This window comes from Hypanus sabinus, chromosome 5, assembly GCF_030144855.1.
Source record: "Hypanus sabinus isolate sHypSab1 chromosome 5, sHypSab1.hap1, whole genome shotgun sequence".
In the NCBI taxonomy this organism is placed as follows: Eukaryota; Metazoa; Chordata; class Chondrichthyes; order Myliobatiformes; family Dasyatidae; genus Hypanus; species Hypanus sabinus.
The window spans coordinates 148233966-148248052 of record NC_082710.1 but is presented as its reverse complement, the minus strand read 5'-3'; the positions used below and the strand labels follow the sequence as shown (position 1 = coordinate 148248052).

The following is a 14087-nucleotide window of genomic DNA, read 5'->3' as shown; positions in this document are numbered from 1 at the left end:
CAGACCATTAACCATCTGTCCGACCAAAACCAGTCACATTATGTTCAATTCTGTAGATGGATCAAGCCTCTTGTTCAAAGTTCATAGTAATTTTATTTTCAAAGCACACAAACATTAGCATAACACTGACATTCATTCTCTTGTGGGCATTAACAGTAAATATAAAAATACACAACAGAATCAATGAAAAACTGCACACACCAAAGACAGACAAACAACCAATGTGCAAACAACACCACATAGTACAAATACAAAAATGAAAGAAACGTAAGACTCGCCCTCTATAAGAAACATCCTCTTCACATATATCTTTCTAGGCCTTTCAATAATCAATAGGTTATAATGAGATCCCCCCATTCTTCTAAACTCCAGCAACTACAGACACAGCCATCAAATGCTCCTCATATGTTAATCCAGGGGTCGGCAACCCGCGGCTCCAGAGCCGCATGCAACTCTTTCATCTCTGTGCTGCGGCTCCCTGTGGTTTGTTAGTTTTTGAAATGTAATTCGAAATTTGAAGATTATGGTGATCATGTACAATCTAAAAACGTTGTGGAGACCCCATTTCCTGACACATCTGAACCGGCTCACAGTTAGTCACCGTTCCGGCTAAGGGAGATAGCCTACGGGGGTTTGTGAGTACGTGTCTTTTGGAGCATCTGCGCCCACGGGGACGGGTTGAGGGAGGCTTTAAAGCAAGGCTGTTTAGTTTGAATAAAGTTACCTTTGACTGCAGTGTCTTTATTTTAGCACTGCGTGTAGCACTACACCGCTACAACGTGTTTTTTATCGCTATTAATATACATCACCACTGCCAATGCCTGACACCCGCCAGTGCGCGCTTTCTTTTAATTCTTCGATCCAAGGTAGGCTAACTATGGAGTAACCTTCAACCCAACGTCTTTTTTTCAGAGTTCAAAATGTTTTTGTTGCATGCAGAAATTTCGTTTTCTCTGCAGGAGTTCATCAATTTCATAAATGCAACACATTATAGTTTGTTTATACATAGCATAAAGGCAAAAAAAAACATTGTATGCAGTGTTATTTCATTTTAAATGTCAAACGGGTTTTGTGGCTCCCAGTGTTTTCTTTTCTGTGGGAAATGGGTCCATATTGGCTCTTTCAGTGGTAAACGTTGCTGACCCCAGTGTTAATCCTTTCATTCCCAGAATCATTCTCCTGAACCTCCACTGGACTCTCTCCAATGTCAACACACCTTTTCTTAGCTAAGGAGACAAAACTTGCTCAAAATACTCCAATTGTGGTCTGACCAAAGCCTTGTAAAGCCTTGGTGTCATGTCTTTGCTTTCATATTCTAGTTCTCTTGAAATGAATGATAACGTTCTATTTGCCTTCCTCACCACCAACTCAAACTGAAAGTTAACCCTTAAAGAATTTTGCACGAGGACTCCCGTCTCTGTACCTCTGATTTTTGAATTTACTCCATTTAGAAAATAGTCTACACCTTTATTCTTTCTCTCAAAGTGCATACCATACACTTCCCTACACTATATTTCATCTCTCATTTCTTTGCCTGCTCTAACTGTCCAAGTTCTTCTGCAGATTCCCTGCTTCCTCAACACCATCTGCCCTCCACCTACCTTTATATTGTCTTCACACTTTGCCTCAGAAGTCATCATTTCCATTTCCAAATAGTTGATGTGTAACATGAAAAGAAGCGGTCCCAATACCAACCCCTATGGAACATCACTTCTCACTGACATCCAAACAGATTAGGCCTCTTTTATTCAAACTCTTTGTCTCCTGCCAATCAGTCTATTTTCTATCCAGTAGCATTTTTCATTTTATACTATGGGCTTTTATCTTGTGAAGAAGCCTCATGTGAGGCACTTTGTTAAAGTTCTTCTGAAAACCCAAGTACACAACATCCACTGACTCTCCTTTGTCTATCCTGCCTGTTATTACCTCAAAGAATTTCAACTGATTTGTCAGGCAAGAGATCTCAAGAAAACCATGTTGACTTTGGCCTACTTTATCATACGACTCCAAATACCCCAAATCCTTGTCCTTAATAATAGACTCCAAAATCTTCTCAACCACTGAAGTCAATACGGTCCTAATAGCGCATGCTCAATATACACCTAATAGCACATGCAACAACGTGTTACTACAACATAAAGTAGTCCCTTAGTAAACTGTAGGCTATACAGTACACTTCTCCCCTTTTATTTTAATAGTGTATCAACTTCTTTTTTACTGGGACACTATGCTAAACAACTATGTTTAACGTTAACATACAAACACCTACCATTTGTTTACTTAGTACTAAATAATATCAAATTACAACAAAGTAATGTTATAACGTCAAATTATAAAAAGCCTTTTTTTTTAACTTTTGGTCTAAGACCCACTTATAACTCAAGTCTCTGGGGGGAAATCTTCTCTGCTTCTCCAGGCAATGTCTTTCAATAAACTTGTTTTTTTAATACAGATTTCCATATAAAGTCATGAGAAGTTGACCTCTGAGCATAAGGAGTTAAGAACATGAGCACCTCCAACTTGCTAAGAGTTCTAAGCAGCAGATCACTTCCGTATAATGAAGACTCCTCTGTGCAGCTGTCCTAGATATATACGCATCTTTGTGCTATCATTTGTCTTCCTTACCCATATCTCATATGTTCCAAATGAGCTAATTACACAGCCAATCTTCGTATTCTCCTTAGATTCCAAATAGATAGCCTGACCTTTATGATACCATATCTTATCATCATATAACTTTCCATCCTCAATTTGTGCTTCATATCTTTGTGCTGGTGATTCAGCAGGAGTGCTGGAAGATGCTCAGGAGAAGACAGAGATGCTGGTCTGTTCGGATACTTAAGCTTATTCAGAGTTCACAGATCTTTCATTATCTGTTCATCTGTTAACAAGAAATTTAACTGCGCAGGTGCAGATTTTTGTCTTTTGTCTGTAAATGGAACAGGGCCATTAGGTCTCCTCCTTAGTTTCCTAGTCATTATTGGCTTTACCTCCAACAATCTCCTCTGAGTTCCATTGTTAGCATCTCATTCTCAATCATCTTTTTCTTTTCTTCTAACTCAATCTTTTTATCTTCAAATTCCTCCACTGCTGGTTTCTTCTCTTTAATATAATTCCTTTCCACTTGTTCTGTCTCCAGTTGCAGAAAAAGCTCTGAATTTCATATTCTTTCCTTGTATTGTTGTTCTAGTTTCTTCATTCTTTTCTGATACTCCTGCAAAGTGCCTTCCTGTAACTGCTGTAGCTGTCTTTTGAGAGATGTCAATTTCTTCTGGTACATTTGCCCTTTTACTTCCAGGTAGTCTTCATCATCCTGCCTATTGGCAATATCTGTCACCCTTGCATCCTCTGAATCTTCATTCGAGTCCCGGCCACGGATACTGTGTTCATCCTCATCATCAACACTGTCTAGCTCCTCCTCATGGGTGAGAGGACAGCTGCGGACATCTTCCCTGCCGAGCTGCCCTCCTTTGTTGACATATCTTTCTTTTTATCTCCGTGGGTCACTGTCACTTTAATATCACCTTTGGGATGCACTTTCTGTCCTGTGTAAGTCTTTAGCTGTAGTTTAGTTCATTTCAGAGGTATGTGAGAGAACAACCATTTGCGGTCATGTACAGAGATCACTTTTAAAGCTGAGCCTGTGTCCAATTCCATTTTCAGTCTCACTCCTGCCACTTGTGGAGTGATCCTTATTGCTCTTCAATCATCTGTCTCTTTCATCCTGTCAAGTTGCAGACAAGACAATTCACTTTTGTATGAATCATTTTCATCAGAACTGCTTTCTTCCATTTTGTGTACATTGTTGTGCTTTCCTTTCTAGGGTTTCTTGTTTCTCTGTATTTTGTCCTTTTTCTGCTCTTTACTAGCTTTGCATACTCTGCCAGTGTGGCCCTGTTTGCCACAGTTTCTGCATTCTTGGTTTTTAAATAAACAGTCACCGGGATCATGTGGCATGTTCTCACAATGGTAAAATTGTTTACTGGCTTTGCATATGTGGCCCTGTTTGCCATAGTTTCTGCATTCTTTGTCTTTAAGCCGACAGTCATCAGGATCATGTGACATGCTGCCACAAAGGTAACATTTCTTTCCTTCATTTCTGTTCAGAGACATTTTATTTGTAGCATTTTCCAGAGAAATTTGTTGGATCTCTGAAACACTCTGTGCTGCTGTTTCCAATGACATTCAGCGCTTTCTCTAATGCAAGGTCTTTTTTCACACTGGAGCAACTTCTGTGTGATTACACAGTGCATGCCACACATTAACCTGTCCCTCAATGCAACCGATAGACTAGCTCCAAATTGACAATGTTCTGATAATTGCGCAATTCAGCACAATATTCAGAAATGCTTTCATTTTTGCTCTGATTCCAATTGTGAAATTTAAAGCCTTCAGCAATGACTAGTGGTTTGGGGTTTAAACGCTGTTGGAGAGTGTCTAATGTTTGATTGAACATTTTACCAGCTGGCTTTTCAGGGGTTAACAAGCTTCGTAACAGCCCGTATGTTTTTGCTCCCATAATACTGAGTAAGATGCTGGCTTTCTTTTCATCCTTAACATTGTTAGCCTCACAATATAACTCCACTCTTTCAATGTAAGTTACCCAGTCTTCAATGCAACTATCAAATACTGTAATGTTTCCGATCATCACCACCTTTTTTATGTTAATTAAGCTGCTTTCTTCCCTTATTTTCCTTTTTGACACACGTATCCTTTTTGCCACGAGTGCACTCTGTCTAGGTGAGTGCGTGTTGCTCCTTATTAATCTCCCTTCTGGAACAGGCAGTCCCTCAGTCCCTGGTGGTCAGCATCAGCTGTAATCTCGACTGGACGTGCTGCGGCTCCGACTGTGTCTCTTGGTCTCCGGACATTCCTTTCAGAATCGCAACCTCACTCTGCCTCTTTCTCCCACTCCTTGGCTCATTCCTTGCGCTCTTCTTCCCTGTGTCGTTATCAATTAAAACACGGCATTCCGATACAATGTAGGTTCATTAACTTCATTGCCAATTTGTTGTGCATGTGGCCTGGTTACGTATCAATGCTATTAATAGAATTCTGGAGACGGGAGCTAAGGTTCATGCTACTTTAGTGGCAGAAACCAAACTCAGCACACACATACAAATCAATACGCACCTAATAGCACATGCAATGACGTGTTACTACAACATAATCTAGTTCCTTATCGCTGTAGGCTATACGGTATACCTCCCATCTATACACACAGTGTTCATATTCCAAGTAAAAATGCATTTACAATCTCCTCATCTCTTTTGGCTCCATGTATGGATGACCAGTCTAATTTTCCTGAGACCAATTTTGTCTCCTGCAGCCCTTTTGCCCTTAATGTACCTGCAGAAGCCCTCAGCATTCTCCTTCAGTTTGCCTGCGATGGTAATCTCATGCCTTCTTTTAGCCCTCCTGATTTCTTTCCTAAGTGTTCTCTTGCATTTTTATACTCTTCAAGTACCTTATTTGTTACTGCCTGCCTCTACCTGCTATGCATCTCCTTCTTTTTCTTAATGTCTCTCAATATGTCTCAAAACCCAAGATTCCATAAACCTGTTAACTTTGTCTTTCATTCTGACAGCAACATTCAAACTCCGTACAATCAAAATTTCACTTTTGTAGGTTTCCAACTTACCAAGTACACCTTTACCAGAAAACAACCTGTCAAAATGCTCACTTGCCAGATCAAAGTTGATCTTTCTCCCATTTACAAACTCAGCCTAAGGACAGGACATATCCTTTTGCATAATTACTTTGAATCTAATGGCATGATGTTCACTAACAGTATCCAGGATGTGGGATATTAATTTCAAAAGCATGTAATTAGGGCAACGCTACGATAATCATAGGGAAAGTCAATATACAGGTAGATTGGGAAAATCAGTTGGTACTGTCAAGTCAGTCAAGTCAAGTTGCTTTTTATTGTCATTTCCACCATAACTGCTGGTACAGTACACAGTAAAAACAAGACAACATTTTTCAGGACCATGGTGCTACATGAGCAATACAAAAACTACACTGAACTATGTAAACCAACACAAAAACTACACTAGACTACAGACCTACCCAGGACTGCATAAAGTGCACAGAACAGTGCAGGCGTTACAATAAATAATAAAAAGACAATAGGTACAGCAGAGATCAATAGCTTGGTAGTCCAGTGGCTTGGGGAAAACTGTTACATAAAAAATCAGCTGAATGGCGGAGCCCGGGATTCTGTCCTTTTCTGTACTCCTGCCGAGTACAGGTAGTCCTCGAGTTACGAACATCCGACTTACGGACAACTCGTACTTACGAACCGAGGAAGGAGAACTCCGTCAGCCATTTTAAGTCGGATCCTGACGTCGTCCGCCATTTTAAGTCATTGCCGTTGACAATGTGTTGAGTGTTTAACTTTGTACTTGGCTTAAAATTTTCTTATTAAGATTCACCCTGACCTCCCCCCCATTCCGGTCGGCTGGTGGCGGAGTGAGATCAGCGCCGGGCTAGAGAACTGAGGTTCCGAGTTCGATCCTGTGACAGACCACTGCCATGCCGGGTTGATGTCGAGCTTGCAACTCGACCTCATAAAAAAACACTGCCACCTCCAGTTTAAATTCCCACACGGAATATTGTGGATGATCAAATACCCAAACCCAGCACATCCCCCACTTGTCCCATTCAACCTGACTCAGTACGGTGGTCCTTAAGACCCAGTGGACTTCAGGAGCCGGCGAAGGTCGGGACCTGATGCCCGCAGTGTTTCTGTTCTGTTGACGGGAAGCGATCATGGTTGAAAATAAAGTGGAAATAATAAAGCTTTTGGAAAGAGGAGAAACGCCATCGGTCATTAGAAAAGTGTTAGGCTACAGTCAGTCAACGATCGTAACAATTTTAAAGGATAATGGATAAAGCATGTGAAAGCATAGAGCATGTGAAAAGGCCTGCCCCAATGAAAGCTACAATTATTACTAAGCAACGCAGTGGTTTAATTATTGGAATACATATGTTTCTTAAGTGTTTTATATGCATAGAAATATAAAATACATACTATATACTAAGACAAACGTTTGACTAACTGACGCTAAATAATACCGGATGTACTTGTTCTGACTTATGTACAATTCCGACTTAAATATGGACTCAGGAACGGAACTCGTACGTAACCCGGAGACTGCCTGAATTTTGTTGCCACGGATGTAGTCCAATTTACTGTCCATTGGAAAGCAGAATGGATGGGAGAGCCAGCCAGCTAGGGCTTGCTTTTTTCCTGCAACGGACTCCTGCCCGCTCGCACTGCTTGTCCTTCCTCGCACACCGCTTACGCTGTCCCCACCTCCGGCCACCAGCATCAGGCGACTCCGAGGACTGTAGGCCCGATTCCCTCAGCAAGCCAAGGTCGCGCAGTCTAACCAGCAGATCTTCATGAAGGTTCGTTTTTGGGCGATCTCTATTGTAGCAGTGACAGGCGATAGTAGATAGTTGCTCTGTTATCCATTGCCTTAAACCCTAATTTAAATTAAATTTAAAAAACTAAATTAAAGTAGCACCAAATCTGAAAGGCCACTGTTGCCGCTGCCATATGCCATGCCGCCTACTGGATCCCAAGAGAGGGAGTTAGTAGATTGCCTATGAGATTGCTTTATAGAATAGCCTGTGGTTGAGCCCACTAGGAGGAAGGCAATTCTGGATTGGGTGTTGTGTAATGAACCAGACTTGTTTAAAGAGCTTAAGGTAAAGGAACCCTTAGCAGATAGTGATCATAACATAATAGAATGCACTCTGCAGTTGGAGAGGGAGAAGATAATGTCAGATTTAACAGCTTTACACTGGAGTAAAGAGCCTTAGGCAAAGTTGATTGGAAGGGGACATTAGCAGGGAAATTGGCGGACTGCAATGGCTAGAGTTTCTGGGGCAAGTTGGAAGGCACAGGATAGATGCATCCAAACAATGAAAAAATATTTTAAAGGGAGGATGAGGCAACCGTGGCTGACAAGAGAATTCCAAGACTGCATTAAAGCAAAAGAGAAGGCATATAATATAGCAAAGATGATTGGTAACTTTGAGGATTAGGAAGCTTTAAAAAACCAATAGAAGGTAACTAATAACGTGAGGACAGAAAACATGAAATATGAAGGTAAACTGGCCAACATTTTTTTCCGGATATATGAAAGGTAAGAGATGAGAATGGATATGAGATCGTTGGAGAATGATGCTGGAGAGGTAGTAATGCTGGAGGGGTTGCAGGGGTGGGGTGACATAGAAATGCCTGACAAATGTAATAAACACTTTATGTCAGTCTTCATTGTGGAAGACTGTAGCAGAAATTCAGGAGTGCCAGTGTGCAGAAATCGATGTAGTTGCTAAAGCTAAAGGAAGGTGCTTGGGAAGCAGAAAGGTCTGAAGGTAGATACGACATCTGGACCTGATGGACTACATCCCAGAGGTAGCTGAAGAGATTGTAAAGACAGAAGTAATGATCTTTCAAAATCACTAGATTCTGTAATGGTTCCTGAGGACTGGAATATTGCAAATGTTACTCCACTCCACAGGGAGGGAAGCAGATGAATGGAAATTACAGGCCCGTTAACCGGACTTCTGTGGTTGAGAAGATTTTGGAGTCCGTAATTAAGGATGAGATTTTGGTGTACTTGGAGACATATGATAAAGAAGGCCAAAGTTAACATGATCTTCTTTAGGAGATGTCTTGCCTGACAAATCTTTTGAAACTCTTTGAGGAAAGAACAGGCAGGATAGACAAAGGAGAGTCAATGGACAATGTGTACATGGGTTTTCAGAAGACCTTTGACAAGGTGCCTCATATGAGGCTTCTTTATTCCCTGTATACCCACATATATCACCACCCACAGCTGCTATCTGCTAACTAAATTTACAGACGATACTATATTGATTGGCTTAATCTCAAACAATAACAAGGTAGCCTACAGGGAAGAAGAAGTCACAGTGCCACAGTGGTGCAAAGAAAAAAACCTCTCCCCTAATGTTGCAAAAACAAAGGAGCTAGTTGTAGATTACAGGGGGAATGGAGATGGGCTAACCCCTATTGACATCAATGGATCTGGGGTGAGAGGGTAAACAGCTTCAAGTTCCTCGGCATCCACATCACTGAAGACTTCATGTGGTCTGTACACACCAGATGTGGGGTGAGAAAGGTACAATAGCACCTCTTTCACCTCAGACAGTGAGGAAGCTTAGGATGGGCCCCCAAATCCCAAGAAACTTCTGCAGGGGCACAATTGAGAGCATCCTGATTGTCTGCATCATTGTCTGGTATGGGAACTGTATCTCCCTTAATCGCAGGACTCTGCAGAGAGTGGTGCGGACAGACCAGCATATCTGTAGTTATGAAACTTCCCATGATTCAAGACATTTACAAGGACAGGTGTGTAAAAAGGGCCTGTAGGATGATTGGGGACCCAAGCCATCCCAAACACAATCTATTCCAGCTGCCACCATCCGGGAAGCGGTACCGCAGAGTAAAATCCAGGACCAACTGGCTCTGGGACAGCTTCTTCCACCAGACCATCAGACTGATGAACTCACGCTGACTTGAGTGTACTCTATATTACATTGCATGTTCTATTTATTATAAATTACTATGACTGCACATTACACATTTAGATGGAGACATAATGTAGAGATTTTTACTCCTCATGTATGTGAAGGACGTAAGAAATAAAGTCAATTAAATTAACAAGATGAAAGCCCATAATATTACATGAAAGATACACTGGACAGAGAATAGACTGATTGGCAGGAGACAAAGAGTTTGAACAAAGGAGGCCTATTCTGTTTGGCTGCCAGTGAGAAGTGATGTTCCACAGGGGTTGGTATTGGGACCGCTTCTCTTCATGTTACACGTCAACAATTTGGATGATGGAAATGTTGGCTTTTGTGGCAATGTCTGAAGACAATATAAAGGTAGGTGGAGGGCAGGTGGTGTTGAAGAAACAGGGAGTCTGCAGAAGAACTTGTACAGTTTGGGCGAGCAAGAAAAGAAATGAGAGATGAAATAAAGTGTAGGGATGTGTATGGTGTGCACTTTCAGAGAAGGAATAGAGGTGTAAACTATTTTCTAAACAGGGAGTAAATTCACAAATCAGAGGTGCAAAGGGACTTTGGAGTCCTCGTGCCAGATTGCTCAAAGGTTAACTTCAAGATTGAGTTGGTGGTGAGGAAGGCAAATGCAACGTTATCAATCATTTCGAGAAGACTAGAATGTCAGAGCAAAGATGTGACACTGAGGCTTTACAAGGCTTTGGTCAGACCACAGTTGGAGTATTTTGAGCAGGTTTGGTCTCCTTATCTAAGAAAAGGTGTGTTGACGTTGGAGAGAGTCCAGTGGAGGGTCAAGAGAATGATTCTGGGAATGAAAGGATTAACACATGAGGAGTGTTTGATGGTTCTGTGTCTGTAATTGCTACAGTTTAGGAGAATGAGGGGGAATCTCATTGAAACCTATTGATTATTGAAAGGCCTGGATAGATGTATATGTGAAGAGGATGTTTTCTGTAGAGGGCGAGTCTGGGACCAGCAGGCACAACCTCATAACAGGAGGATATCCAGTTAGATCAGAGATAAAAAGGAATTTTTTTAGCCAGTTGTGGTGAATCTGTGGCATTCATTGCCATGGAAGGCTGTGGAGGCCGAGTCATTGAGTATATTTAAAGAATATGTTGATAGTTTCTTGGTTAGTCAGAGTGTCAAAGTATATGAGGAGAAAACAGGGAAATGGAGTTGAGAGCGATAATGAATCAGCCATAACTGAAAGGTGGAGCGGGTTTGATGGGCCAAATAGCCTAATTCTACTCCTATATCTTGTGGTCTTACATTCTTATCATTATTATGTTTCTTTCATTTTTGTATTTGCACAATGTGGTGTTGTTTGCACATTGGTTGTTCGTCTGTCTTTGGTGTGTGCAGGTTTTCATTGATTCTGTTGTGTATTTTTGTATTTACTGTTAATGCCCTCAAGAGAATGAATGTCGGGATAGTATATGCTGATGTTTGTGTGCTTTGATAATGAAATTACTTTGAACTTTGAACAAGAGGCTTGAACCATCCACAGAATTGAACAAAACAGGACTATCAGTCACTATCTGTCCCTTGTTAGTCTCTTTTTCTCTCTCTCTCTCTCAAACACACACGCACACACACACTCACTCACTCGCTCACTCACTCACTCACTCACTCACTCACTCACTCACTCACTCACTCACTCACTCACACACACACACACACACACACACACACACACACACCAGGCTGACCAGAAATGGGTTTAACTCTCTGGTGAAGCTGGTGAAGTTAAACAAGTGGGACACTGACCTTCCCTGCACCCTTTCGTCTGTTATCTGGAACAGTTACTCCTCACCAGTCCCCGTCAGTCGTCAGGCAAATCTGGCAGAATCAGAAGCAGAATCTCAGAGGTGTGCTCAGTCTGCGTTGTACTGGCACACTCAGAGATGTCGGAGACTGGGCAGGTTGATAATCAGGGAATGTTTGTGCAGAGAGAGTGTGGAGATGCTATAGAGAAGGAGGGTGGACTATTGCAGGGTGTAGAGGAGAAATGGGGGTGGTCTAGAGTGGGACAGTGGGCCTGAGATTGGGGAGGGGGAATGACAGTGGTGATGAAAGAGCAATGAGTGTGTTGAACTGAGACATACTGGAAATATAGTTGAGGTGCAGAAGGATGGATGGTGTACTGCGGGTGCCTCTGTGCTTTTGACTGGGAGCACGGAGCAGAGAAAGGACATCAGTGGTGCAGAGGGACGTGGAAATGTGCTGGGGGCGTTGGGGAGGAAGGTGGAGACGGGGAGTGGAGGAGGATGAGAAGGAGAAATGATTGCAAATTTAATTTATTATTTAATTGCAAATATCACTCCACTCTTTAAGAAGGGAGGAAGACAAAAGAGAGGAACTTATCAGCCAGTTAGCCTAACCTCAGTAGCTGGGAAAGTTTATTAAGGACAAGGTTCTGAAGTACTTGGAGACTAATGATAAAATAAGTCAAAGTCAGTATGGTTTCTGTGAAGGGAGATCTTGCCTAACAAATATTTCAGAATTCTTTGAGGAAGTGACAAGCAGGGTGGACAAAGGAGAGGCAGTGGATGTCATTTACTTGGATTTTCTGAAGGTGTTTGATAAGGTGCCTCACATGAGGCTGCTTAGCAAGAAAAAATCCCATGGTGTTACAAGAAAGATACTGGTGCGGATAGTAGAATGGCTGACAGGTAGGAGGCAGTGAGTGGGAATAAAGGGGGCCTTTTCTGGTTGGTTGCCAGTGACTAGTGGAGTTCCTCAGGGGTCAGTAATGGGCCCACTACTTTTCACATTGTCAGTGATTTAGATAGTAGAATTGATGACTTTGTGGCAAAGTTTGCAGATGATACGAAGATAGGTGGAGGGGTAGGTAGTGCTGGGGAAGCAATATGATTGCAGCAGGACTTGGACAAATTGGAAGAATGGGCAAAAAGGTGGCAGATGGAATACAGTGTTGGGAAATGCAGGATAACACCTCACTGGTAAAAGGAACAACAGTGCAGACTTTTATCTAAATGGGGATAAAATTCAAACATCAGAGGAGCAAATAGTCCTCATGCAAGACTCCCAGAAGATTAATTCACAGATTGAGTCTGTGGTAAAGAAGGCAAATACAATGTTTGTGTTTATTTCAAGGGGAATAGAATAGAATACGAAAACAAGGGGATAATTCTGAAGATTTATCAGGCGCTAGTCAGGCCACACTTGGAGTACAGTCAACAGTTTTGGGCCTCTTACCTCAGGAAAGGTGTATTGTCATTGGAGAGAGTACAGAGGAGGTTCACGAGGATGATTTCGGGAATGAGGTTAACATATGGGGAGCATTTGGCTGCTTTAGGCCTGTAGTCACAGGAATTTAGAACCATGCATGGGGGCCTCATTGAAACCTGCCACATGTTGAAGGGGCTGAGTAGGGTGGATGTGGGGAGGATGTTTCCTCTGTTAGGGGTATCCAGAACTAGGGGGCACAGTTTCAAAACTGAGGGGCAACCCTTCTGAACAAAAGTAAGGAGGATTTTTTTTTTTTAGTCAGAGAATAATGAATCTGTGGAATTCTCTGCTACAGACAGTTGTGGAGACCAAATCCGTGGATATATTTAAAGTGGAAGTTGATAGATTCCTGATTGGTTGGGGCATCAAGGAATATGGTGAGAAGGTAGTTGTATCAGATTGAATGGGATCCGAGATCAGCCATGATGAAATGGTAGAGCAGACTTCATGGGCTGAATAGCCTAATTCTGTTCCTATGGTGTAAATAGAATTAATGTATAAAGATGCAGATTAGAACAGGACTCGACAGCTCAGATACTGGACCTTGAAGTTGCAGGCTCACTCTGGAGAGAAACTGTTCCCACCATCTCTGAGAGAAAGTGTTCTGAAACTCTCTGTACACCAGGAAAAGTATAACTTCCCTCTTCCTCATAGTGGCCCCTGACCATTCCACAGTGACACCTGTATCTCGGCGCTCCCACATGAGGGAACAAGGTGGTCACACTGGCTGTTTTCCTGCTTGTGGAAGCTTTGCAGAACTTAGTGAGTTCTGAAAGAATTCAACCAATGTCTCCAGTGTCTCTGCAGCCCTGTCCGTTCACACCTATAGGGTGCAGACCAGTCGGTTCAGGTGATTTAGTGTTCAGCTCTGAGAATTTTTCACACTCTTTATCCCTTATGGTTTGGGATTTTACAGCGTTCTTCCCATTTTCAGAAACCAGCTCCTCTGTTAAATCTGTTAACATGGGGATATTTGCAGGGTTTTCCATGGAGAAGAGAAAGGAAAAAATATTAATGGAACCTTGTAAGGTCCCTCCCCCAGTAGCTGCAGTCAGATGGTCTTCCAGAGGGAGATTTTACCACAGAACAGGTGGTATTGTTTAAGGACAGGAGAGGGACAACCTCAGGCAGCTGACAAACCAATGGGAGATCCAGGCCAATGTCTGACAATCACTGAATTGGGTGGGAAGGACTGAACCAGTCCTTCCAGGTGAAGCAACACTTCACCTGTGAGTCGGCTGGTGTGGTATACTGCGTCCGGTGCTCCC

General features: G+C 42.3%; 1 pseudogene; it reads right to left on the bottom strand.

Annotated features, from left to right (window-relative positions):
* Positions 1 to 2532: 2532 nt before the first annotated feature.
* LOC132394776 (sin3 histone deacetylase corepressor complex component SDS3-like) lies at positions 2533 to 13808 on the bottom strand (annotated as a pseudogene).
* Positions 13809 to 14087: the final 279 nt, after the last annotated feature.